This window comes from Fringilla coelebs (assembly GCF_963513975.1).
Source record: "Fringilla coelebs genome assembly, chromosome: 1".
In the NCBI taxonomy this organism is placed as follows: Eukaryota; Metazoa; Chordata; class Aves; order Passeriformes; family Fringillidae; genus Fringilla; species Fringilla coelebs.
Genome location: NC_140028.1, coordinates 82,047,408 through 82,074,972, shown reverse-complemented (window position 1 = coordinate 82,074,972; position 27,565 = coordinate 82,047,408).

Genomic DNA, 27,565 nt, shown 5'->3' with positions numbered 1-27,565 from the left:
AACACCTCTGTACAGGCATATTTCTTCCCTTTCTAGTTTACCACATATTCCAGCTCTTCTGAGCAATTCATATACAGTCATGCACTTCAGTATGTTAGCTACCCCAGATTAATCACCTTGTGGAAGCTTACAGGTGCTCTCCTGCTTCCCACTCTGTGACCTTAATTGCAATGTCTACTTCAAGGGCTTCAAGCTTGAGATGTCTTATGCTTGCTACTCCTCGGGAACTCCAACAATTCTAACATTATCTGTTCCTCATTTGTTTTATAACCTTGCCCTGGAAAGTCTTCATTTCTTTGGTTCTTTCCTCTTAACCAGGTTTAACCTGGAAGTGAGACATAATTCCTCTGACTCAGTAATTTGCTCCTTAAGTCCAAGTTTCTGCATTTGTGTATAAGAGATTTGGGTCTACAGAAATAGCTCTTATGCATTTAAGCTTTGTTTTATCAACAGCCAGTCATCTCATTCCTTCTCTGAGTTTGTTGAGCTCAAAGACAAGGAAGTGCTTGTCTTCAAGCAGAGAGTTTTTCTAAGGGTGACATCTTCTCTGCCCAGGGAGCCCCTTTTCTTTGGGAGATGAATCATAAGAGGTGTCTTTTCTCTTGTTGTAGGTCTGAGGGTTACATGGCTTGTGGACCTGGGGTCTTTCTGCATCTAGAGGGCTCTGCAGCATCATCTGGGTAGAAACTGTTAACATCTTGATGAGGAAAGATTATGGTGAGGGAAGGTAGGTAGGACAATTGCAACACACCAGTAACTTGCCTTTCTTCCTTTGCTTTCCATTACAAATTTTACAAAATTTCTTTGAACTATCATGGTGCCTTTGGGGAGTTAAAAATTAGCCTGAAAATCTCTATGTCTAAATTTTTTATTTTTTTGAGAGAGATTTCTAGGACTTTCTCTTCCAGCTGAGCATAACAACAGCTTTTGTCTTTTTATTTTGGCATCTTCACTTCTACTCCCAGCTGGAAGTGGGAAATACACTAGCAAATGAAATTGAACAATAACAAGGACAAAAAGGGGAAAAAATAATAAAATAAAAAGAGTCAAAAAGGGTTCAAATGTTGTGTTGTGTGTCTTCCTCCTGAGGTGGGTCTTGATCCTGCCAACTGTTCCCCTGTAAGAAGGTTTTGCCTGTGGGTGCTCCTGCTGAGTTCAAAGTTGCTCACATGAATAATTGATTGCAGGGTCTGGGACATAGTTTGCAATTCCTTTTTCAAGAAAAGTTCATTATCATCAGATTTCATCTTGTTCCAAACATTGCTGGGTTAGGGACAAGTAGGTCAAATGGATACTTGTTGGTTGTTTTTTTAAATTTTTTTTTGTTGCAGAAAGACCAAGCAATGGGCAACCTGAAACATGATTTAATAATAAAAATAACAAAAAAAAAAGTCACTGTCACTCTGTTGTTGGGGTAGGATTTCATCAGAGTTGTGAGCTTTGAACAGCTTGTTGAACAAGAGTTCAAGTCTCTGGGGAAGGACAAGAGCTCAGAAAAGCTTTACGTTTTACAAATGTTTAAGTGGTATTATTCATGACATAATACACTACCCTGGTGTGTGCTTCAGAGTTATGCTGTTGCATCTTCTGCCATATAATTTTCCAGAAATCACACATCTCCAAATTTATATTCATGGTAATCAGAGCAACTTAGAGAAACTAGATAATAACTGAAGTGGATTTAAGCTACTTCAGCACGAAGGGCCTTATTTGGATGTATTTTTAGCAGTTAGCGTAGCACATTGATACAAAACACCAACTCACAGAGGGAGAGAGGGGAAAAAAGAAGTGTGGAGTTGTAGAGGATGTGAGAAGAAAGAAAAGAACAAAGGACTTCTCTCCAGTTGAATGCAAATGGAAATGACCCTAAAGATTCAAGGAACACAGGCTTTCTCCAGACAATGAAGATTTTCATGCAGTGAAATCCATTTATGAGTCATTAGCAAATGCTGTGATCTTGCTTATTTTCTGTAGCAGTGTTTAGTTGTTCCAGTTTGATTAGGAAATGTCTGTTATGAGAGTGAATCAGGAGCTATTCCAGGTATTTCTGTAATTGGTTATCATGCTTAATTGCAAATGTTTGAGTACAACTAGTTTGCTCTGGACTTGATTTTTCCTGCTTTTCAGTTGCTGCTTAGTGTATGTGTTAGTTAAAAAAAAAAAAAAAAAGATAAATTAAACTTCCAGAATGCTTTTGTTCTAAAAGAGTTGAAGATTTACAGAATGATGGATTAATTTAAGATGCACTATCAATAATGATTGAAAAACAAAAGAAGCAGACTATCTATCTATTGATCACCTATCCATCTCAAGGTCATCTGTCTCTGTCAGTGTTGCCAGTCTGTTTTGGGTCTAATTACAGTTTCTTCTGCATGGCAACTTCTATTTGCTGCTTACTGGTTAAGGCCTTGGTTGCTGAGAAAAAGGTCCTGGAGCTGTTCTCAGTCACAGTGATGTGCCAGTTTTGCACTGCTCTGTGTGCTAAACTTCATAGCACAGAAATGAGAAGATGCAGTAACCTACCATCCTTGTGGGAACTTCATAAAGCAAAGCATTTTTCAGGACTGTGGTAGGCTGGGGAAAAAGCCTGTGTTTTGAAGGGAAATGAGAGATGTGGAAGAAAGTTGGTGTCATTTGGCATAGGCACCTGGTTGGTTTACAAGACTACAGCAGCCATTGACAGCACTCACATAAAAAGAGACACCAGGACAATAGAGAACACTTATAGTGACACAAAATCATTGTTTATCACAGGTTGGAGCAAGTTGCTTGATCTAGTTGTTTATATCCCTAATTGGTTGCAATATTCCTATTGACTGGATACAAAGACGCATTTTGGGCTTTTCCTCATCTAGAGGGGGCAGCAGGTCAGGGAACTAGCAGTTATGAATTTTCACCCATACCACTGAAGTTCTCTGGTTTGTGACACAATTAACATTCTAAAAGGAAAATATATTTATCACTCAACTCTGTCAAGAGACTAAATATTGCTAATGAGGAGACTCTACCAAATGTTCCTTCCAAACCTTAGTTCTGTTTTGCTCAGTCACAGCTTTAGGCATCATCACCTGTTCTGCCAAGCAGGGTAGGGATGTGCCATAAGAGCTTTTCATTCTCATTTCCATAGCACTTTCTGGTATGGAAAGGAAAGATCTCTGAAGAATGAATAAGATTTAATGACCCAATAGCACAAGTGTAGTTAACTTAATCCACAATACCTTGCAGCACCTGCATCATCACAAGTACTTCTGTGGCCTTGGATGTCTTCTCATTAAATAAGCCACCTAACCAAACTCTGTGTGTTTGAGTTGTAATTTATTGCTCAAAATGATCTCTATGTGGCTGTTCTTTGGCAGGGGAATGCTCACCTGCACCTTTCCTGAAGGCTTCTTCCAAGGGGCCAGACAAATGAGAACCTGATATTGTCCTTCTAGGGTGGATCTCTGTGGATCCAACTTTACTTTCAGTAAGCTCTTGGACCTCATTTTTAGTTGCTTATTTTGGCGGAAGATTAAACAAAAGAGTGGCTGAAGTCCAAGCTTGTCCTTTGTCCTGCATCAAGTGCTGCTTGTTCTGTGGTGCTGAGACTTTCTGCTGTAACCTCATAGGAAGATGACTGGTTTCTAGCAAATAGTAAGCTTGCACATTTACTTACTTCCCAAGTTTATAAGAATTCAAATGTCAGCTAAATCTGAGGAGACACTAAATATTTTTCCATTTGATAGTTGGTATTATAGGAAAGGAACATGGGATTTCTGAATTAAAGGGGGAAAAGTCTGTTCTAGTTCAGGCAGGGTTTTTTTTTCATCATTTGTGAGTGTGAAGTAGAGAGAAGAAACTATTTGCTTTTTCTTTTGATATTGATGTAGTCACACCAGCGTTCCTTGGTTGCAGACAAGAAAGAACTGTAAAACTTTTAAAAATCAAAACCTTAATTTAAATCTTAGCTAAATGAAAATTTTCATGCATGCTTTTGAAGAAGAAAAGGCAAGCTCTGAAGGCTTTTTCTCTCTGTATGCAACTATCAGTTCTTGCTGTCCAAAGTATTCTCTATCAGCACTTCAGTTAAGCCTCTGTGCTTCTGCTGGCACTAACATTTTTCATTAGATTTCCTGGCGTTTGCACAGCACTGATTCACCTCTCTTGGTGATAACAACAGTTAGAGGGGCTAACTGGGACTAGCTGCTGGCATTTTAATCTTGCTCAGAGCAGGCAAGAGTAAAAATCCTGTCACTGCCTAGCCTGTGCTTATCCTCCCTGTGGTGAAACTCTGCTGTTGGCTGTAGTGCTGCAGAGGTTTTGAGAAACAGCTCATATTGTGAAAGTCTCCTGGCCCTATGACAAAGGAAGAGACATTCATTTGACAGGTTAAAATGTTTACAAGAGAACACAGGTGTATGTATGAGGGAATAAGCAGACCCCAAAGTAGCCTGAACAGGTACAAAGGAGAGTTTCCTACTTACTCTGGCAAAGAATGAATCTGCAAAGTCTGAACTTTGATATTTGTTTTGAGAGTTGAATAGATATTTAAATGAGATAATTTCACCCTGTGGATTTATTGGAGCATAGGCTAACCGTTCGTCACCTTTCTTATTAAAAAAAAATACAATTTCCATGGAGATAAAAAGAAAAAAAAACCAGTTCAGAAGACTTGCATGAGGATACTTTGCTGAGATTAGTGAAGACTAAAGCACACAATGTGATAAGAATAGAATTGCTGGAGTCTGCTCTCTTCTCAGTGGGTGCCCATTCTCTTCTTTCCTCAATATGCATACCCCCCATAAATGTTAATGGCAGCTATTCACAGACAAGAAGAGCCCCACAGACTCCAACATATGCAACTCCCATTCTCCATAATAAGCAGGGAGGTTTGATTCTCTTGGTGCCAGACTCAGGTCTCTCTGAGAACTTGTGCAAATAAGCTGTGGGTAGAGGAACCCAAATCAGTTTCTACAGAGGAAGTGAAGCTGTGAATTTGCAGTGTTTCAGCAGCTCCATGGTAACATTTTTGCATGTATACCCTTGTGCCATGGCAATTGTAAAGTAACCTGAGGTATTTCATCCTTCTGTGAACGAAGAGAACGTATAAAACACAATGCATTAATCATAAGTTTAAAAATGTGGAGAAAGGAAGTTGATGTACTGCAAATTTATGCTTTAACTTGCCCTGCAAAATTCTGTAGGTGTCTATGGATTGAGAAGAGACCTGGGCAGACGTAGGTATGCAACTGAGAAGGAAGGAGGGTTTGAAAAAAGGGTTGATTATGTGACAGGGCAGCCCATTTTTTGAGGGTGTGAAGTTTCAGCAGCTCGTAGATATCAAAATGTGGTTACAGACCATCTAGTGACTGGAAAATAAGTGTACTCTCATCGTGAAAGCCTTAAGAAAACGGATGTGGATGCTGTGATTGTAGGATCTTGGAGAACTGAGTTTTTCAATTCACCTTGCAATGAGAGATGAACCAGGGGTGCATGGATGCTGTCCAGAAAGGATGCTGACAGACAGAAACCCAGGTGATCATGGGACCCTGGGCAGCTGCATGGAGCACATCCTTTGGCTGGCCCTGAATTCTAACACACTCAAGGTGTTGTTGAACATTAATAGGAGTCAAATGCAGGGATCAGGTGAGGTGAGATCCCTCTGCCTGTGTGTGCAGAGTGCTCTGACACTGGGTTTGGTGGATAAACTTGACACATTAAGCATGGCTTTTCTTAGGAGAGAAGGTGTCACAGTAGCTGCAGCAGCAATTTGAGCGGCAGGGACTGGGATACACTCCTAGCTCTGCCAGGGTTTTGCTCCATTATCTCAGGCAAGTTGCTGAAAACCATCATCAGTTTTGGGTCCCTGGGTTTTTGAATGCCCAGCTCAAATAATCTGGGGTCTGACTTTCACGGGTGCTTTGGTACTGCAGTTTTGATTGACCCTGACTGATACTTAGGGATTGGCCCTTCTGGCAGATAAGGCTTACCTGGATCACCTGAGGTGTTCTGAGCCCTCTCTAAAAATGTTGTCATGATCTTACAGGGACTAAGCTCACTGTAAATCAAATTGTGATTGTGATATCTGCCAAACACAGATGTCCCAACATGAAGCATAAATAACATTAAATCCTTTCATTAGAAATGCTATATGTGTAAAGTATTTATTTCTTGTTCACAGTCTAAGTATGAATTTATTCTTTACAGATTTTAGGTAGATTTTTGCCACAAGTAAGACAGTCTACTAAAAACCAGAATTTCATTTGGTAAGTGTTTTGATGATGTCCTGTTGCAATCATCAATAACATTGCAAATAGCACTGGAGGGAGAAAAGGATGGGAAGCCAAATATCATTAATAATAGCTGCAATATTCTCAATGTTAACAAATTATCAGCTGTATAAATTTTTAATTAATTGGAGTATGAACAGGGATTTGACTGTCAACAGGCATCAGTATTGATGTGTGCGAGTGAAGCATGGCGAGGCAAAGATTGTTGGGGGGAGGATAACTCAAACCATGCAGCTGTGAAAGACAGGTCAGCATTTTCTGGACCAAAAAAAACCCTCATGGACAAATCACATCTCAGGGTATAGCCCTCTATAGTGAGAAGGAAAATGAATCTCGGTGAGATCAAGCAAACATTTTCATAGCAAAAGTGAATACATTTTGTTTGAGATTTTACTGCATTTTATGCAGAACTCTCTTTTAATTACAATAGTAAAAAGGCATGTAAGAATTTGGGTGGGAATATGGAGAAAGAGGAGTAGATAGGTCACCTCAGGCTAGGAACCCAACAAGTAGGTAGGCTACTGTAATCAAGTGTTTCTTTCTGCTACTTTCACTAATTGCTGCAGTTTCTGACGAGCTACTTGACAAAAAACCAAGAAGCCAGTTAATTCAGTGAAAGTCCAGCATAATGATTCAAAGCCTAGAACAATATTACTTAGTTTAAATAAAATTCAAATATTTGAAATGTAAAAAAATTCAATAAAATCTTTACATATCCCTCTCTGTGCAACTTGTCAAAGTTTTCTTTTCCTATAATTTTTTATGTGACTCTGATTTTAAAGCTTGGATTTGTTCTCTGAATTACAGTGCGCAGCATTTGCTCTCTTTTTTGGGGGAGGTATTTTCTTTTTTGCAATCTGCTGCTGTGAATCATCATAAACAACTTTTGGTGTTGGTTATCCTAAGAAAAAAAGTATTGCGTGTTTTGGGATTGTTGGGTTTTTGTAGTTCTCTTTTTTCTTTCTTTTTTTTTTTTTCTTTTTTAAGAAAAGAGTCTGGATGTAGAAATTCAGGAGGAAGCATTCTATGTACCACAAAGCGCTGCTTTCCTCTTTTTCCAAGCTTTTTCTCAGCTCGGAAACGTTGGAAGACATTTTTGTTTTCTTTCTGGAATGGATTCTTGCCTTACTAGTAGCCAGTAGTAGAATGACTTATTTTTAAGTGCATGGACAGTATAAATGCACCAATTATAGATTAAAAATATTAATACTAGAGTAACTTTCCAGTTTAGTAGATTATACCAGTTTTTCTGTTCTACCATTAATAATCTAAAGATTAAAGCTTTTTTTCACTTTTCATTTGAGGAGATCAAAATGCTTTAAAGACATTAGCTAATTCTTACGCTAATCCTGGGAGATTCGACAGTGTTATGATAATCCTTTCACAGATGAATAAATTGAGATAAGAGAGAGTCTAAGTGACTTTTCAAAGTCACAGATATAATCAGTGGCAGAGTTGGATATATAACCTTGAGGTTCTGATTACTGTTTCTATCTTACAGATTATATATATTTTTTCTTTATGCATTGCTAATAATAACAGTGAAAAACTATTACCATCAATTATGTTTATAATAATAATGCTTTTATTTATTTAGTGACTCCCTGCCAAGACAGTCAGGGTGCTGCTGCAAAGACAATTAAAATGCAATTACTGTAATAAATAAACAACAATAATTAAACCATCATAAAATAAACAATATCAAAAGCAATCAAAACCACTAAGTAGCCAAAGTTGGTCCAATTAATAATGGATCTGAGTGACTCATTTGTAAGAAATTGCATATTTAGTGGTTTTTTTTCTTTTGTGAAAAGATTTTTTTGTGGCAAGATTATAATTTTCCAGCTGCAGTTTTACATCCAGCCCTTGAATGGATGGGGTTTTTTGTTGGGTTTTTTGTTTGTTTTGTTGTTGTTGATGTTTTTAATATACAGCTATTTTCAGTTTTGTGATGATGCTAAATGATGACTGGTCAGCTAAATTACATGAATTACATGAATCACACCAAGTAAATAACTATTGCAGTTCACTGAATGGATCAGCTGTACATAAATGTCTGGACTTCAAGCTCCTTGACCTAGGAAATTCAAAGGGCATTTAGATTGGAAGAGTAGTTGCTTGTTTTTCATATTGACTTCAGTACAGTTTATCTTACACTCTTCAACTCTATTTGCAGTTGCTTTTAGTGAATGTGTGTTTGATGACATTAGTTGATTTTAGGGTTGACCAACCCCATCCCTGGTCTGTCATTTAGCAACAGTGACTGAACATTGCAACGATTTCTGTTTATTGTCTTTTAACAAGAGGACAAATTTTTTGTAGCATTGAAATGGCTTTGAAGATACTCTTTTGGAGAAAGGAACTTGCTAGAAACCTCTTGTTTAGACTGTGTTAAAGCAGTTTTAGGATACTCAAAGTTTCCAAGCCCTCAGGGTATTTTAGCCTTTGTGTCAGGCCTGACATCACCATCTTTACGGCAGGACATTAAATCCATTCTTGCTACAAAGGAGTGATGACTGGGGATAGTGAACAAGACCTGGGCATGTGGGAGGAAGACAAAGCTTCGTGGGTTGGGTGGGGAGGACAGAGATCTGGTGGGTCTGAGATAAGGTGAAACAGAATGGAGGAGAAATCTAACTGAGAGAGTGAAGGAAACAGGTGATTAACAAGACCAAGGCAAGGGGGGTAGAGTTGGGAGGCCTCGTCACATGTGTTCCTGGGTGATGAAGAACGGTGAATAGACTGGGAATGGGGAGGCTGGATATGGCACAGGAAGAGCAACAGGGCCCTGGGTCTAGAAATTAGAGGCTGAGCATCCAGTGAGATGAAGACTTGGTCAGCGAGCAGGTTGAAGGGGGCATGAGAGCCCAGTCAATTACAGGGCTGCCCTAGGAGCCAAGGACAAGGCAAGATCAGGCTTCTGTGGACTGGTTTAATGAGAAAAACCCCAAGCTTATGAGTATTGGTAGATGTGTCTGAACTGCATTGGCATGCTCCCTTTCTGAGCCAAGTAGCTCATGAACAGATCTGAGCAGATATCGTGATCCCTGAATGTCGCTGCTCTGCCTGGAGCCATCCGCCAGAATGGGGTGTTGCATCCCCTTCGGCATGTGCCCGCAGGGAGGACAGCAATCTATTAATGCAAGCAGCTGCTCCGTTAGCTCAGTGGCAAAATCTGTGTGCTGGCAGGAAAGCCTTCGACTCTGCTGATGACCTGCATGTGTTTCAGGAAGGCTCCAGATAATGAAAGTTATGTCTGTGTATGTTTTACTGTCTTTTCTATTGGTTAGTTATTTTTAGATAAATTTGGGACAATGCATAGACAAAATAGTACTTTTTTTTTTTTTAATTAAACCCATGTTTTTTGAACCTTAAGAAGTGTCAGGATTTAAACTTTCTCAATGTGGGGTTAGCATTTATATCAGTTTTATGTTTATAAAATTAACATGGTAATACCATATGCAATTAGGCATCCTTTGTGCCACTCACCATAAAGTCTTTCCCCTATTTAATCTTTTCCTGGTTCCTTTCTTCCCTTCTGTATCCCCTTGCATTCTGTACCAACTCTGTGTGGGATCTGTCTTCTTTCTCTCCCTTTTCCCACGTCTTCTGATAGGGCAGCTATATTCCCCAGGCTGCCTGGATGCCAGCAGTAGGGGCACTAACAGCACAGGAAAGACAATCGTGTGTATCTGAATCAAAGCAGTCATTACAGAGGGAAACCATACCTATGACCCTTGGCTTGAACGCACTCCCTTGTTCTCTGCTTAGTAGTACAGGCAACGCTTCCTTCAAGCACAGGAGTTGTGAAAATCTCCAGCACATCCTGTGAAGATTCTTGGGGGAATTCAGATGCTAAAATCAAAGCAGCCTATTGTAGATATGCATGAACACCAGTTATTCAAAGGCTTTTAACTCGGCTACGTTTGGACTAATTTTGATGTAGGCACAACCCTGATTTATTCCTTTTTCTCCCAAGACAAATTTCTGGTCTTTGCCTAATGCTCAATTTCAGGAGAGAATTCCAAGGAAAGGATTGTCATGAAGAGCGTAATGTTATTTCTCATCAGCTTTTTTTCTTGGAAATGACTGAAAAGCATTGCCTGAAATCTTGCAGGAAAAGATATAAATAACTGCACAGATAATGGGCAAGTAAAATTTCTGCCAAACATGTTAAACTGGGTAAAGTTAGAAGGCAGCTGAATTGAGGGACTCATAGGAGGGTAAGTAACTTGGAGATATTAATGAGTATAATAAATGGTGCCAGCTTGATCACCCATTAGAGAAGGGCAGACATATCTCTATGGATCAGTGCAGCACAATGCAGGGATTTCCAAGCTGGCTCAGAACCAAGCTGGTAATTTCACTGAGCACTGTGTGAATGCATCTTTTCGGGCGCTGGGCTCCGCACTGTGTGCACACCGAGAGTTGTGACCGTGTTTGCAGGGGGCTCAGGGTGAGGGAGGAGACAAGAAAGTTGACTCCATGTTCAGAAGGCTTGGTTTATTATTTTATTATATATATTATATTAAAAACTATACTAAAAGAATAGAAGAAAGGATTTCATCAGAAGGCTGGCTGAGAAGAGAAAAGGAATCAATAACAAAGGCTTGGACTGACCGAGACAGTCCAAGACAGCTGGACTGTGATTGGCCATTAATTAGAAACAACCACATGAGACCAATCACAGATCCACCTGTTGCATTCCACAGCAGCAGATAATCATTGTTTACACTTTGTTCCTGAGGCCTCTCAGCTTCTCAGGAGGAAAAATCCTAAGGAAAGGATTTTTCATAAAATATGGCTACAGAGGGTGGTAGCTGCAGGCAGTGCCAGCCCACTTATCCTGTGACACACATGTGACACACGTGACTTACATGTTACATACATGTCACCTCAGGGATCTGACTAAAGTCTCATGGAGCACATGTGGCAGAGCTGAGAGATGAAAATAGTTTTCCTGAGACCTCGTTTAGCTCTTTAACTATGGAAGCTGAGTCATCACCCTCCAGAGGAGGGATGGGAGCACAGTGCTTGACATCCCAGCAGGTGAGCATTCTTAGAACCCAATCTGGTCCAGCTGATGGGAAATCTTGACATCCCTGGCATGTGCATCTGCTTCTCAGCGAGGCATCACAAAAGGGTTTTATCAAGGCAGGGAGAATAAAAAGCACCTCATGCACCTTGAACTGCTTTCACATATCTCTCAGCCCACCCAAAATCTGGTTGAGGCAGTCCATGAGGGAATGCTAGCAAAGAACATGTTGCCAATGCTCTGCTTTTGTACTGTGTCCTGGGAGGCAAGTGAGCCAAGCTCTGCAAGCCGATGCTGTAGGAACCCCAGGCTCTTCCTTTAGTGTTGCCTTAATCTAATTTTCCTTTGTATTTAATAAAATTCTATGGGTCTTGGGGTTTTTATTCCTTTTCAAGAAGCAACAGAGAAAAGATCTCCTATTTGATCCTGCTGATGTTCACTTTCCGACACCTGCCATCAGCACTGCTTGGACATGTCCCTTTTATTTGCCATTCTCTTTCAAGTGCCGAGGCGACTTTGATATATTTCTGTCTCTGTCTGTAATGGCAACTGGATAGGGTGTTATTCTCAACCCGGACTTGTCATGATGAGCCTTTTATTTCATTAAAGTCACATTCCTTTTCAGAAACTGTTGCCTGAATTGGAGTTATTTTGCTTGGACTAAGGATGAGTGTGTACCAAAGACAGCAGTGTAAAGTACAAGCATCTATAAATGAAGCTTTGATTGGATTTTACCCAACCCCTTTAAAATTCATATATGATAATCAAAATGGTGAGTGGGAAGGGAGCATTGCATCCTTTTCAGTTTATTGCCCTCATGTAAAAGCTCAAAATAAGGATTGTAACCAGCAGAATTCCAGTACTTATATTTCATGAGAGAAATGTCCTTGTGTAAATATTGGTTTCTTTAATGCATACACTTCCATCTCTTTTTAAAAACTCCCAACTCAAAGAGCATCTGACAGTGTTACATGTCTCTTTCTAGGCAGCAATGAAAATGTGCTGATAATTTGAGCCCTGGGAAGAAGTCTGCTCCCCTGTGGATTTTACCAGTCACACTGCTCTGCCATTGTATTAGATCACTGCTGCAGTGCAAGAATAGCAGCTCTCTCCACATTTTAATAGCACCTCTCTCAGATCACATCTTACTGTCAAATAATCACCTATTCCCAACTGGCTGGGAATTAATGATGGCTGAACCCATCAGTGCTAGGCTTCTGCTGGTTACACAGTCTAGATCCTGAAAAGCCATTTTGCAGGGAATGACTCTGGATAAACTGCTTGCTTGGTTAAGCTGAACTACTCCTTATCCACTCCATCCCATTGTCACTGGCCACCCGTGGTAGAAAGGATTCTTCCAGTTTACATTAGTCTTTGGAATAAGATCTAGAGATTACAAAGTGTGTGAAATAGCTTTTCTGTAGCATCAGTCATGAGAGGAAAGATTTTTCTTTCTCACCCAGGAGACGCCTCAATCCTTTCTCTTTTTCTCCAAATCTTATGAGAAATGTAGAAAAGTTTCCTATCCCAAGCAGTGCCTCTGAAAAAGTGATAGAAACAGCTGCCCAGATATATAGTGTTGCAGGGTTTTGACAACCAGGAGAACAACATGCAGATATTCTCCTTGTTTTAATTTTTTTTTTTTTTAATTTAAGAACATGGACTTCTGAGGTCAGAATTAGTGAAATCTGAGGCCTGCAGAATTTCTGTACCTCAACTCAGTCCAGAATTTTTCCACAAAAATGGTAATAGGGAAAATCTCATGACTGGTTTTTGTGTGATCCTACTTATCACTTCCCACAAGTAAAACTATAGTATCAAGACTTCTCTTCCTCTCCTTCTAGTGTTTCAGTCTTGGAACATGAACTTAGTCAAATTAAAAGCACTTTGATTATTAAATAATTTGCTGATTTATAATTATTTGAGTGATTATTCAGAGAATTCTTCCCGTTCTCTTCCCATGTTTTAGTCACATCTTGGTAAAGATTTTTTAATAAGTATGGTTTCCAGCTTGTTTGAGTGGCAGCATATTAAACATAGACTATGATAAAGAAGTGGTATTGTGGTGCACCATGGTTTTTTTTTTTTAATGTATTGCAAAACCAAATATTCAGCTTGATCATCTGCATGTTTCTGGAATAAAATCCTGAACCATAGTTTTGGCATTGTAATTAGTTTTGCTTAGCTTGTTTGAGACATCAATATACCTACTATATATTTAGTGTGATTTCATCACTAATTTATCTATTTGTCCTATAATGCTAATGAATTTTCTGATAGCTGAATGCCTTTATTCCAGCTTGGGAAAGATGTAGCATATGGTCAGCTCACAAGGCTTTGGAAATGACTCTTTGGCACCTGTCACAGAGTGATCTCAGATCTGTGTAAATGGTTCCTTCTACTCTGGAGATTAAGTACCAGATGCTGTCCTTTGCATATAAAAACTGACTAACTAGTTAGCTGAGCACACTGGCTGATCTGCTGTGTGTTCAAGGGAACCTGAACCATACTGTGCCTCTTTGACACAAATCTCATTGTGTGGACTGTTCTGAGATGAAGAAAACCCTTTAAAACATCTCTTCTGGACTGATTTTCCAAAGCACAGTTCTGTCTATATCCAAACAAAATATGAGGCTGTACTTAAAGAACCTGCAGAGTGTATGGTTGGTACTTATTTTTCTCCAGTGTAAGAGAATAAAAGTTGAAATTCTGGGAGCTTTCACTATGCCTGGTAATAAGCAAAATTATTTGTCTGCAAGCAGTAATATTCATACTTCAGGCACCCAAGTCAATGCATGTTCTAGTGGGATCTGCACTAAGACATTATTATGCTTTGACTTGTGAACTGTTCTTGCAGAAGCACCATTGTACAGCTGCATTTCAGTCATATGCTGTGGAAATATGCTGCATGGTGACCTATATTAGTGGGAAAACTCATGCTTTCTTCACTGCCCTGTGAACTTGCATGTTAGGTCTTCTGTCATCCTGTCATTCTGCCAAACAGAAATTTTATTCAGGTGCAGGAGTGCAAGGTTTCCACAGTGGGTCTGTCAGGTAAGTGAGACAGTTTGGAACATGTTAGATTACTCATTTTCATGTTTTGGTTTTGGTGGGGTTGTTTTAGATTTTTTTTCTTTTTCTTTTTTTTTTTTTTTTTTTTTTTTTTTTTTTTTGTCTGGGAGTTGTTTTTTTTTTTTTTTCTGATTTTTTTTGTTTTTTTTTTTGGGGGGGGGTGGGGGTTTGATTTTTTTGTTTGTTTTTTTTTTTTTTTTCCTACTATGCATACTCAGTTTTCCTGTCTGTGCTTTTAAGAGCACCTTAAAGTGAGGAAGGCCCAGGCAGGCAGGAAGATGCATCCAGCCCCTGCTGCCTTGTGTGTTGTCAGTCATTTTTTTCTCTGTCTCGAGCATCAGCAAAAGACTGCCTCAATCCTGTGGAGAAGAGTTAATGAAGGGTTGATGTGTACTGGCTGTGAATTGTGTGGTTGAGGAAGAAAGCATTACATAAATCAGTAACAGCAATATAAATATGGGAAAATTTTTACTGGAAAAACAAAAGAGGAGAAGTGCTGGGGAAAGAGGGATTATGAGGAGGATTTTGAATGCAAGGTGGAACAGGAGAAGTGCAGAGTGAAGTCTCAGGACTGAGTCCTGTTCCTTGGTGTACTCAGGAGCTCTGCTCTGTCACCACAGTCAGCACATCTTTCCCCATTACTTTCCCCCTTAGTAATGTAGGACAGAGACTGTTCCTTTTTTTCTGCAGGGCAGTGAAGCAGTTCAGATGGAGAATGTTATGTGTCGTGTATAATCACCAATATATTACTACTAGACAAGGAGACAGGTCAGATCAAAAAAAAAAAAAAAAAAGCCTGGTCTGCTTACTAGCATCCTTGAGAAATGTCATTTGAGTTACACAGAACTGGGAGCTGTGCCAGAAAATAACCTGCACACTGGTTCCCGTGTGGATTGCCCTGGAGAGTCTGGCCAGACATCAAACAGGAGGAAGGTGGGCCAAGTACTTATAATAGGGTGGGATGTTCCCTCCCTCAGGTTATCCAAGACTTGAGGTGCTCCACTGTGGCCTCTCTTTCCTGCTGCAGCAGAACCTTCAGGGTTTGTAAGAGCCCCAGTACCAGGCACTGAAGAATTTGCCCTGGATGGGTTTGAGCTTGTGTCCCACACTGTCCCCTTGAGTTCTGGTTGTGCAGCAGTGGGTCCAGAGCAGTAACACTGAGGGAGATCATTCAGTACAGCCTCCAGTGAGACCATGATTTGCCAATCTGGTTTATACCAGGAGAACTGCAAATTCCAGAAACCGGGATTGTGAAAAAGTGATTAGCAGTTAAAAGTGATTAGCAGTTAAAAGTGATTAGCAGCTTAGCACTTTCTCCTCTCTCCTCCCTCATTTTTCTTATGATAAACACTTTAACTAACTACCACTTTGCCAAGGTGGTAAGTTTGGCACCCTGATTTTCCTGAGGCTCCTAACAGACTCTCAGCCTTTGTTCACCCAATACTGTAATGCTCTGTTTCCCACCTCAAGCCAGAGGAAGGAAGAGAAGTTTCAAAGGCTGGATGAAAATTGTGCCTGCAGTGCAGTACACATAACCTTTTGTGCTGTGGTTTTGAACAATGCTGGGTAATAGTCGCTGCAGCACGTCGATGTGTCAAGGAAGGGGAAGGAAAGATCACAGACCAGACTTTTAGAGGCAGTCAGTCAGTGGCTGCTAGCTGGGCTGCAGCACTGCAGGTGTGGTGAGAAAGTGCCTCAGCAGGAAACATGTGCCATGTGGCACTGGATTCCTCTCTGCAAAAAACAGATGTGTAAACTGGTACCAATGTGTTGGTGCACCTTGTCAGTCAGGCAGAGCAAACCGGAGCGTGAGGGCATAAAAAGATTTTATGTGCATTTTATGTTCCAGCAAAACCCAATACAGGCTATAATTTTCTCCTTGTCATTGTGCCCTGCAGGCAGCAAACATACTTTGCTCTAGTATCTGGATTTATCTATCTGTCATACTGATTTCTTGTATACACAGTTCATGAGGGGCATTCTTTTCCAAAGCTCCTAGATACTGGTGGCCCAAGGACTCTGAATTAACTTGGATTTGATAATTAGCTGACTGGATAAGGCAGTGCCCAGTAATTTTCCTTCTCATCATCAAGAGATGGAACATCCAGATTCCATCCTCAGAGTCATCCTGTGTACATTGCAAATGGGGCTCAACAGAGCTTTCTTACCTATCCCATTCCCCAGCCCCTTCCTAAGGCAGAACTTGGCTGTTCAGCAGCACCCCAAGACAAAACAGGGTTAGAGCAGTGTGCCAAACATTGGTCCAGTACCAAAATTTAAGGTTTCCATCAGGTAGCTTAGATCTACCCAGTCTTCTTGGTATGTCTCCGTACCTATTAGGACTAACTGCCTTGTGTTGAGACATACCTGAGTTACCTTTGGAACCAGCTTGTCTTGGTAGCAGCAATGGGCCTTGCAGGGCAGTGGAGAATTCCAGTTTGCTCAGCAGCCAAGCCAGCTGAATGTCTCAGCACTGCCAAGGAGCTCCTTCTTATCCCCTTTCTTCTTTCTTTCATTTACTCCTTCCCCTGGGGTCCTGTGTCCTCCCTGTGCTGCTTTTTCTACCTCAGGTCCCAAGTAACTTCCCTAGCAAGTTGAAAAGTATTCCTCCCTCTTTCTTTTTCCTTCCTTTATTATTATTTTTTTTTAATTTGCCTGGGTCAGTTTAGTACGTTCTCTCAGCATGGGCAGCAGTGAGAAGGATCATGCTGAATCAGCTGGAAGCAGAGGCTGAGGAGGGAGCCTGAATCTTCCCAGCTTTTAGATCAGCACAGGCACTGTGGCTGCAATCCCCATGCAGTCTGGACAGGACCCCCACAGAGGTGCCCAGGCAAGAAATGCACGATGAAACCTCTGCTGCAGTGGCTCCAAATCCTCATTGTACCCCAGCTCTGTTCAGTGCCCAGCTCAGGCTTCCCTAAAAACACAGCTTTGAAGTCAGTTGTAGCTGTGGTGGAGATAGGCTGTAGCATGGGGTCGGGTTTGGTAGCTTCACTTGTCTTGAAACTAGGTGTCTAATCTAAACTTCCCATTTAGGCATGGTCTGCAAGTCAGAGGAGTGTGTCTGACAGCTCCCTACTGGACAAACTTTGATGTCCAAAGTAGATAGGAAGAGTCCCTCTCTGGAGTTACTTAACTCTCTGTTGACTATAGAGTTAACCATCTTAGGTTAGTTTCCTGAGAAGCCAAAGTTAGATGGGATTAATCTCGCCCTTAGAGATGTGCAATTTCATCAGTATCAAAGCGTTCTGCATCACACATTTGGTTGTAAAACTTGTCCTTAATATGCACATTGTAACCGCCTCCATGAGCTGGAAATGCATGGGCATATTTACAGCCACTTCCATGCAGAATTGTATCCCCAGAATGTGATTAAAGTAGCAAACAGAAGGCAACAAAAAATTCTCCTTCTGTTTACCTCATGGAGCTATAAATTATGTTAAAATGCTACAGGATTGTTGTTGTATTTGATGCAATTTGACTAGGTTGTAAATGATACAGTACTATACTGAAAAATACAAGTAGTTTAATTCATCCTAGGCTCCTAAATGTATTACTTGCTACTGGGACATAGTATTATTAGTTTTTAAATGTCTTTAGTCCCAAACATCATATATTATTATTTTTCCTAACACTCTCTTTTCTTTTTTACAATTTTTTTTTGTAAAATAGCAGAAAGAAAACAGCTATGGTTCCCTCACTCTTACAAGCTTACATTAAACTTTAGAACTGAGTGGCTATTATAGATCTTGATTGCTTTTCAGAACTAAAGAAGTGTAAAGAAGTGTTGGTTATTTTTTCCCCTGAGGACTCTAATTAATTATACAAATGTTAATGAAAACAGAAAAATGAGAAGAGTATGTGTAAGTACTGAGGCTTCCTATCCTTTTTCTTTGGGATTTTAAAACAGGCTTCAATGAGTGAATGAATATTTCTAATCATTCCTGCATGCTTTCATTTTTTTCCATTCCTTTAAGGTTGACATTTTCCTGTATTGTAGTGACATGTTAAAGTGTGAGATTTTCTAATGTATGTCTCTGTGTGGCTGGAGTGTAAAATCGACATGGGGATGAGAAGAGTTGAAGAAAGGGGAGTGTGGTGAGATTTTAGCTTGATTGAAGAGCCTGAACCATTTCTATATTTAGTGTTGGGTTCTGGGTTGGGGGTGTTGAGAGTTTAAGAAGGTGATGATCCTTTGTTATAGTTCAGTTTAGGAAAAAAAATGCCATTGTACAAAAGATTTTTTAGCACAGAGTTGGGAGGCTTTATTTTATTATTACTCTTATTGCACTTTAGATATTATCCTTATTAAGACACTTTAATTTTTACTACTTATTATCCTAGTACTTTTTACTTCAGTAATTTGTTATTTACTCATTTATATTATTAAAAGCATTATTTCATTATTTAATATTATTAATATTATTTAAATTTAAGGTCTCTTAGAAGTAAATGGTGAAATTTTCTGGTTAAAATCAACTACCTTTTAAGGACTTTAGTGGGATATAATTAATAGCCTGCTGAAGGTATGCTGCTTTGTGATGATAGCTGTTTCATTGAGCAGTGAGAGCAGACCTAGCTGCCTTTAATCCCTATAACTCCTCTTAATGCCAACTCTAATGATCTTCAAAAGAAGGGCAAAAGAGAATGATAGACAGTGTGTCTTCCTGTTAACTCTTCCCACTGCAACTCAGGACACATTTACAATGAGGCTGCTTTTCAGATGCAGTACTATTCCCTTGTTCTCCCAAACCTATTACTCTTTTTGCATCGCTGAGGGCAGAGGGATTTGCCTTGGGGCCTTTGTTTGCATAAGGCATTCCCTGTGTGTTTATTAACATAGTGTTAAACTATGTTCTCAGCAGGAGCAGGCGTCCTCTCAGGCCATCACCGGGCACGGAGATAATCAGTGGAACTGAGCTGACTTCTCACTGGGAATGTGACTTCACTCACAGCAAGAGAGCAAATAGGAAATGACTTGGGGTGAGTCTCACTAAGCCGGAAAAATGAATTAGACACACTCCTCGACAGAATCTGAAAACATTACATACAGTGAAGAGAGAAAAGGTCAGAGCCAGAGGTTGCTTACCATTCTCACTTTGGAATTGAAATGCATTTAGGGATACATCATACCTCCTTATGATGTGAGGTTTGTCTTTCAGTCGTGTTACCCAGAAAAGAGCCCATTCATTGAACAATCCCGTCGTTCTTTATATACAGTTCAAGTTTTGAGGAAAGTAGGTTGGGTCAGAGGTAAATCTCAACACTTCCCTGTGAAAAACTAAGGAGAAATAAATTTGGAAGTAAAATGGTGGAAATTGCTATGACCTTTGAGATGCCATCCTTACAATACACAGTAAAAATATTGGGCTGCTCAGGCTTACATCAAGTTTACAGGAACATAAATTGCCACAATTGAGCTGAAAGCTTTATGTTCTTAAATCACATCATTATTCTTTGGGATATTGGAAGGGAAGGTAGAAAATAGCAGATTTCTATCCATCTCAAGAAATAATAACAGTCTTACTGATTGCCTTCAGTATTTTGCTGCAGTATATTATGTCGTTTTTAACCCCCTTATTTTCAAGAAAATCTCTTTTAGAAAACATCTACTATTCAGGATAAATCATGACATTGACAATTTATTTCTCTGATAAGGTGAGCCTAGTAGACCTCTTTGTTTTTTGTCTCAATTGTAACACAGAAAGGCACAGGCAGTGGTGGTAAACCTAGGCAAGCACATAGAGCTATGGAATTATGTCAATTTAAACCAGTTGAGGATCTGATCAAAACACCTCAATGTCATAAAACTAAAGCTAGCATTTGGTTTAAAATAAAAGTGAGGAAAACTTTAATATGTCAAAAAGAAAAACAGATGTGGGAGACAAAACAAAAGAATAAAAATTTTAGCAATGTTAAAGAGCTCCTGTGGAGCCTGTAACAACCTTGCCTTCTGAACACAGTTTCTGATTGAAAATAGACCAACCCCAGGATCATGTGAGGGAATGGTCATTTCCAATTAATTGTTAATGCCGTGATACTGCACATGAATGATTATGAACATTTTTCATTTTTGGAAGGGGGGCATGGGGAAGTGTGTAAAGAAAAAGGAAGCCTTGTACAATTTGTACTAATAAAAATCTTCAGACTATGCCTGCTAGGTTACCATTAAACTAAATTAAAATACCAAAACCAAGTACTGCTAGAAATTCCTCATTTATGAGGTTTTTGCATCCCTTGGGCATTGGATTTAAGTAGGGACTAAGTGGTACCAGCTGGCTTTCATGCCCAAGTGCTTGTGGGGATTCAATCTTTAATGAGCCAGAGAGCACAAAGGCTTCTCCTGAGAAGTGGAGCCTTGGGTTTGTGTTCCTTGTGTGCTGCTTGCCGTGAGTAACTTGTTTTCCTCACCTTATTTGGTGGGATGCATTTGCTAATTCAATAAGAGAAAGTGAGTGCAAGATGCTAATAAATAATGTGTCATAGATAGCGAAAGATAATCCAAACAATAGAAACTGTAGAAGGAAAGCATATGTTCCCTCAGGGAGAATTTATTGAAAGCTGAGGTGTAACAATAAGAAGCTACATTCACAAATCTCTAAAGGCAGCTTTGCACTGCTTCAGCAGTGCAGAGCATCTTAAATCCAGCTTAAATTTCCAGTGGAGTATGCTTTTGTGTAACTGACTCCTCTGGCTTCATAAGGCTTTCATAATGTATATGACAAGGGGGGAGCTGTGGCCCAGGTGACCTGTTCCCTCATGATTGATGCAGATGCTCTTGAAGCCACCCTTTGGGTAACCTCAAGCACAGTTCAGATGCAGCCCAGGAGTGCAGGCCAAAGATTGTTGTTGTTGTTGTCTGTGTTTTCTTGATGACAGACAGAAGAAGAGTGAAACTCCAAATCATTCAGCCGTGCATAAAACCAGGCTGTGATACAAACCAAGTTAGTTTCTGGTACTGATTTTGCTTAGACTATGTGTCGTTTCCTGAATAATCGTCTCTAAAGTATTGCTCAAAGCACGCCAGTCAGACTGTCTACACAAATAAACTTTGTGCTAGATAAAATCTTGGAGGTGTAGAGTTTCCCATGTTTTCTGCTCTCACTGCCTATGAACAATTTATGCCCTGCATATCTGCAGTGGCTAAATACTTTGTAGCCTTTAACATTTGTGTGCGTGGCATCACTGTGACATGACTACAGCCACGCATAACAAATGTGACACTGGCTGTGGATACAGGAGAAGGTCAGTAGGTGTTAGAGCTCTAATCAGACACATTGGAACCAGCAGAATACTCAGGTGCTTTGAAGTAACGTGACACACTGCCTTGCTTTTGCATGTTGAGCGCCTTAAACACCCGAGATCTTTTAGGTGTATGTAACCTGTATAAGGCACAGGGTAAGTGAAGCCCTTCTAATGGGGTCAAAAACCCGCTGAGTACATGCAGAAGTGATCTGCTCCCAGGTAGCAACAAGAAGCACGTGGGCAAGTGCTGTGCCCACAAATCTTGGACAGGCTCTCATAGCTGGGATACTTGCTGTCTGGAGATTCTTCTCTGCTGCTTGTCCTCTGTCCTTTCTTAGCTGAGTGTGGGTTTTGCTTCTCACATTTTTGCTGGAAGAGGACAAAAAAAGGGGGAGGAATTGGTGCTGGGGAAAAATGCTCTTCCTATTTCTTAAATTTAGTATTTGCTGAAGAGGATTCAAAGCCTCATTTCCCAGGAGACTGACTTAGCTACAAAAATCAAAATTGTTTGACTTTGGGGAGCTATCTATTTCTCCTCTGGAAAATGCTTCATACTTGTGGCAAGGGTGGGAAAAAGAATGTGACACCAGCTAATTGATTAAGTGTGGGTTGCAATTTCTCTCTGTTATGGCTAATATAATACACTGAAGCATTTTTATGAGTAAGAAGTGAATTCCTCACTTCCCCGCTCCTGGTTGAGCTACTCTGTGAGGGGGCCAGAGAAGAGGAAGAAAAGGACCATTCAGGACACCAGCTTAAGGTTTTTAATATATCTCTTGCCTCACTCTTTCATAAGGCTAAGTGATTGGTTTACCACAGAGAAGTTTGTGGTAAAGCAGAGGCTTAAATCCAGTTCTCCAAGGTCTAGTTTGACAATTTAACTATTTTACTGGGCTTCCAGTTTCATGTATTCGCTTTGCCTTCTCTCACTTGTTGATCTAAGTTACAAAGATAGGGCTTCTCTAAACAGTAGATGAACAGCATGTGTTACAGCTTTGTACTGTCCACTGTTCTTTACAGTAACAAAATCTCAGAGTAAGAATCACCGATTTCTTTTTTTGTAATCCAAATCAGACTGGTAACACAAAAATGAGAACATTTCAAATCTGTGGTGTGACTGAACTAGATGTGATCTATTTTGGATATCTTTGCAGTCAGATATCTTTGCTAAAGACAAATCATAGCAATAGAAGAGTACGTGGGGTGTGTACTTCAACCCCAGGATGCACAGGGATATCTCTTACAAGGGGGCAAGTCGCCTTATACAGCTCCAGTAAAGGAGTGTCATTTTGTACCTATCAGTAAGAGTAATCATGATATCTCAGATGTTAAAGAGCTTGAAACATAAGAGTTGCATTTCTATGTAAAGCAATAATTTAAGATAAACTGAGGTTAAAAGAAAGTAATATTTTTATAACATACCTTTGCATTTGGAGTCTGCAAGCTGGAAGAAACTCAAAAACTGTTAAAAAGGAGAGAAATCTCTTTAATTTCTGTTTGTTTCCATTTGCAAAGTCAGGTAAAATACTTTGTGGGATTTTGTTTTTGTTTTGTTTTTTTTTTTTTTTTTGAATGAAGCTGAAATGAACAATGTTTGTTACTTGTTTAACCAAAGCTGTATCTGCAGCGTACTTTGCCTGTTTCCCGTGATTGGCGCTACTTACCTGAATTTGCAGAGGTGACAGAAATTGTTTTATTTTGAGAACTGTAGTGAAAGAGTGAGGAAGAAGTAGGGGGAGGAAGAGAAGGAAAGGGTTGCTTTTGTTTATTTTTTGGTTAAACTTCTGGTGTTACACTGAATAATTTATATATGCCATTTCAATATGAGAAGTAGCTGCAAAAAGCCTCATTTTGAGGGTTTGTGTGTTATCACAATAATTTCTATATTGACTCTATGCACTACTCAAGCAAAATCGATGTGTACATACAATTTAAAATATTGATTAACCTTGTAACTATATCCTGGCATCTAAGGTTCAACTGGTGGATTATTTTTCCTCTATTAATACCAGCAGTGATGGTGGTAGATTAGCACTTGATTCAAATATACCAAATCCAGAACTATCTACAGCTGTAAGTGACTAACTGAAATTGATCTCTCTAATATGTGTGACTATTTACACTGTCTTAGCTTGATTGCCTCTGTAGCACTAATGGGTATATTTTTTTTACAAAATTAAATAGTAGAGCACAAATCAGAAGACACAAATGACCTCTTTGAAAGGCAGTTAGCAGATAAATTTGGGAAAATAAGTTGTAGGATTTTGTCAGTAACTTCATTTTTTAATTTTTCTTTTGGAGCCATTTGCAATTAGACCATTTCCCAACTAATTTGTGTATGAATCCAGGCACCTGAAGGCCAGCTGCCAATATGGTCATCCTAATTCAGGAATTCAGAGTATTTCCTCCATCCAGTTCCAGCAGAACTTTCTGAAGGAAGCTGCTTCTTGTCCACAGAAGCATGTCTTCAGTACTGTCAGGAATTACTTCTAATGCATGATTTAATTTGAGGTATGGTGATCTCTAAAACTTTATTCATCATTGTTTACTCTGACGAACAGTTGATAGAGCACTTTGATAGAGTGCTCACTGCATTAGCTCTTTCTTTACGGAATTATGCTTGCCTGACAAGAACTTTGTTCTGGCATGCGAAGAAACACAAGAGAATGTGCCCATTTTTTTTTTGAATTCTGTTAATTATATTTTGTTAAAAAAAAAAAAAAACACAACAAACTCAGCCTTCCATAATGAAAGGAGAACCACAAATTACAAAAAAGTAATCAAAAACTGCATTGTGTGAGTAGTGTGCTAAAAAGATAATTGATTAACACTATGTATGTACTAATATAAAACATTGGTATTAAATGATATCTGATTTAAATTTTGCTATCTCATTGTACAAAATTATTTTCTTGGGTTTTTAGGCTTGACCTTAGGGAGCTTCAGTATTAAACACAGAACTCATCCTGTCAGTTTTGTGCTCCTGACATTGACCGTACTGGGAGAGTCTGAATTCTCAAGTCCCAATTCATCTAACATTCATATTGATCATGTGCAAGTGTTTGCTCAGCACAGACTTTTCTGAAGTGTTCTTGAGGAAGAGAGCTCAAGTGTGCTTACCTCAAGGTCTCCTCTAGGTAAACTGCGAGGTTCTGTTAGACAAGGCTGAGAGACAATCAGTGTGGTCCTGGAAAGTAATTGTCCCTGGACTGGTTTTTCATCTTAATATTTCAGCATAGATACAGCCTTGGACCCCCAAAAGACATAGTCCTCAGAGCATTTCTGCATAAGGCTAGGATGCAATTTCTTTTTTTTTTTCCATTCTGTTTGAGGGGAATGGCTCATGCAGTCTCTATAAGAAGTGTTTTTCTAACTCACTGCTTCCATACTGCAAAATTTTTGATGCTCTTTGTTATGCTTTCTCTAGACAACTGGTGTGTATCTAGCCATGTCATGAGAATATCCTTTCTAAGGATGTCCTTTATTCTTGACACTCATATGTGTCCATTCTCAAAACAACTTCTTATGTGTTTGACTGCTTGCCATTTATTCTTCAGGTAGTGGAAATGTCATCTCCTTTTCTAGCCGCCTCGCTTACCTGCTTGTGGTTTTGACACTCTTCATTGGCATGGCTTGTGGCTATGTGGGACTCTCCCTGATCCCTGTGGCTATGTGGGATCTTCCCTTTACAGGAAGGTCCTCTGCCTTGGCAGCAATGTCTTGCCACACTGCAGCAGCCCGAACAGATTTATCTCTGTTGCTATAGTACCCCAAGTATTTGCCACCAGCCAAGAGTCAGTAGAGAGAGACTGTGGGCCACTTTTCTCATTCAGCAGTATCTGGAGCCAACTGCAAAATGGCTTGATCTGCCTTTTCCTTCCACAATTTTTGAGACATGTTACATGGGAATACATAGACCAGCTTTCCACTTCTCTTGGCTTTCCAAAATATGATGGAACACATCACTAAAAGGAGCATATTGGTTCCCATTTTCTGGTAATTTATTTTACAGTGGCACCTTTTTGGTATGAGTCACCTCCTCGGGCAGGATCTGAAATGTCTGCCTTCTGTTTGGTCCATGACCTGTTATTGGAATTCTGGCTGGTTGGGTTTCCTCAGTCAAGTCCATCATCGTGTGGTCCATGCTAACCACTTACCCCATGTAGCACCGGTTACACTGGAAAAACCAAAAACAGACCCCGAGTCTTGAAACTGAGTCCTCAAGCTTGGTGCACAGCAATAAAGGGAGCAGGTAAAGGAATGAGAGAACCGGTGATGGGAACAAGAGTGTCAACACTGTGACTAGCAACAGCAAATGGTAACTTGCCAAGCAACAGCTGAGCAGTTGTAACACCTGTGAATTCAGTCTAGCACATTCTCATGAAGTGTATCGTTAACTTGAGCCCTATGTGGTGTGCCTAAAAAGGACTTCTGTGGGTTGGCACCAGCTGATACCTTAAGTCCCCAAGCAGTGTTTTGTTCCCACAGCTTCCCTGCAGTGCCAGGGAGTAAAGTACTGGACAGGCAGAAGGAAAACCCTCATGGGTAAAGACAAAACCGGTTTAAGAAGTGTGTTTGTAACTACAAGTAAAGAAGGGGTCCGCTGGTGGTGAGAAGAAGCGGTCTCACTCTCCACCAGCAGATCAATACCTAGATGGTCTCCAAGCTTGGGAGTCAGCTTGGGAACGCAGCTGAGTATTGCCCTGTATTGCAAGGAATATCTCATTGGACAAACCAGTTCAAATGTCCTGGCTGCATCCCATCAAAACCTTTTGCCCACCCCAAGCTAATTGCTGGGGAGGGCAGAGTGGGAAACAGGGTAGATCTTACTGCTGTGCAATCACATTTGAGTAGTAACTAAAGCACTGGTATATTATCAGCAGTGGCTGGCCACAAATCAAAACCCCCATGCAGGTTGCTATGGGGAAGGTCAAGTCTATCCCAGCCAGACACAGTGCTGACTAGAAATGTCTTGTAGAACAAATGCCCTTTATTTTAATCTCTTGTTCATATCTCTTCTCAAAATACCATCACCTCTTCTGACCACCTTTCTTTCGTTTTTCAAACTGTCAAAAGGTTTGTGGTAAAACTAAATTCCTGTAGAGATGAACTTTTTCCTTTGTTGCAAGAAGCCAACAAGAGATCTGTGTGATAAATGTGGAAAAAATTTAAATCAAGCCTAAGCATTTATTGTATGATGTGGTTAGAAGTTCCATCTGCAGACTGTGACTGTTGTGTGAGTTACTGTACAAATATGGGATCAAAACACGTCTTCTGCCATGATGGGAGTCACCATTTACAAACCAGAGCTGGTGACAAAGCTGTCTGAATCCAAGCAAATAGTGAGACAACATTGGTGTGATAGGCAGCCATTTCGTCATCATTTCTTTTTATCTACTGTGAATAGGCATTCCTCCACAAACAGGACAAGATTAATGACGAAGAGCAGGAACTTGTTCTCTGGATTTGTGCTGGAGCAAGGATGGAGAACTCACCTTTGCTTGGTGGTCAAGAGATGGCTTGATCCTGAAAACACTTGCAGAGGGTGGAGAAGCTGTTCCTTTCAAAGACCTAAAGACATGATTAATTTCTTGTGTGGAACTGAGTGCACCTCAGCTTCCAAGCCTTTTCTCTGAACAAGTGAGAACATGGGCACTTGGCACCTTTCAGAAAGTCCTGAAATGTGGCAGAATCGTGATCCTTCCAAAAATTTAAAGCCCCGTGATTGATGTAGTAGAAGTCTGAATTTCCCCTGTTGTCAAATTCTATTTCTAGCTTAGCAAAATAAAAATCCTTCTTTACTGAGGATATGCAAATTACATATATGGTCTACTTTATCTTTAGACACAATTTGCAGACTGGTGTATGGAGTTTTATGTCCCCCGTGATCACTTGGGAGGCAAGTTGCCTAACAGAACATTGGAATGAAAACCAAAACCTTCTA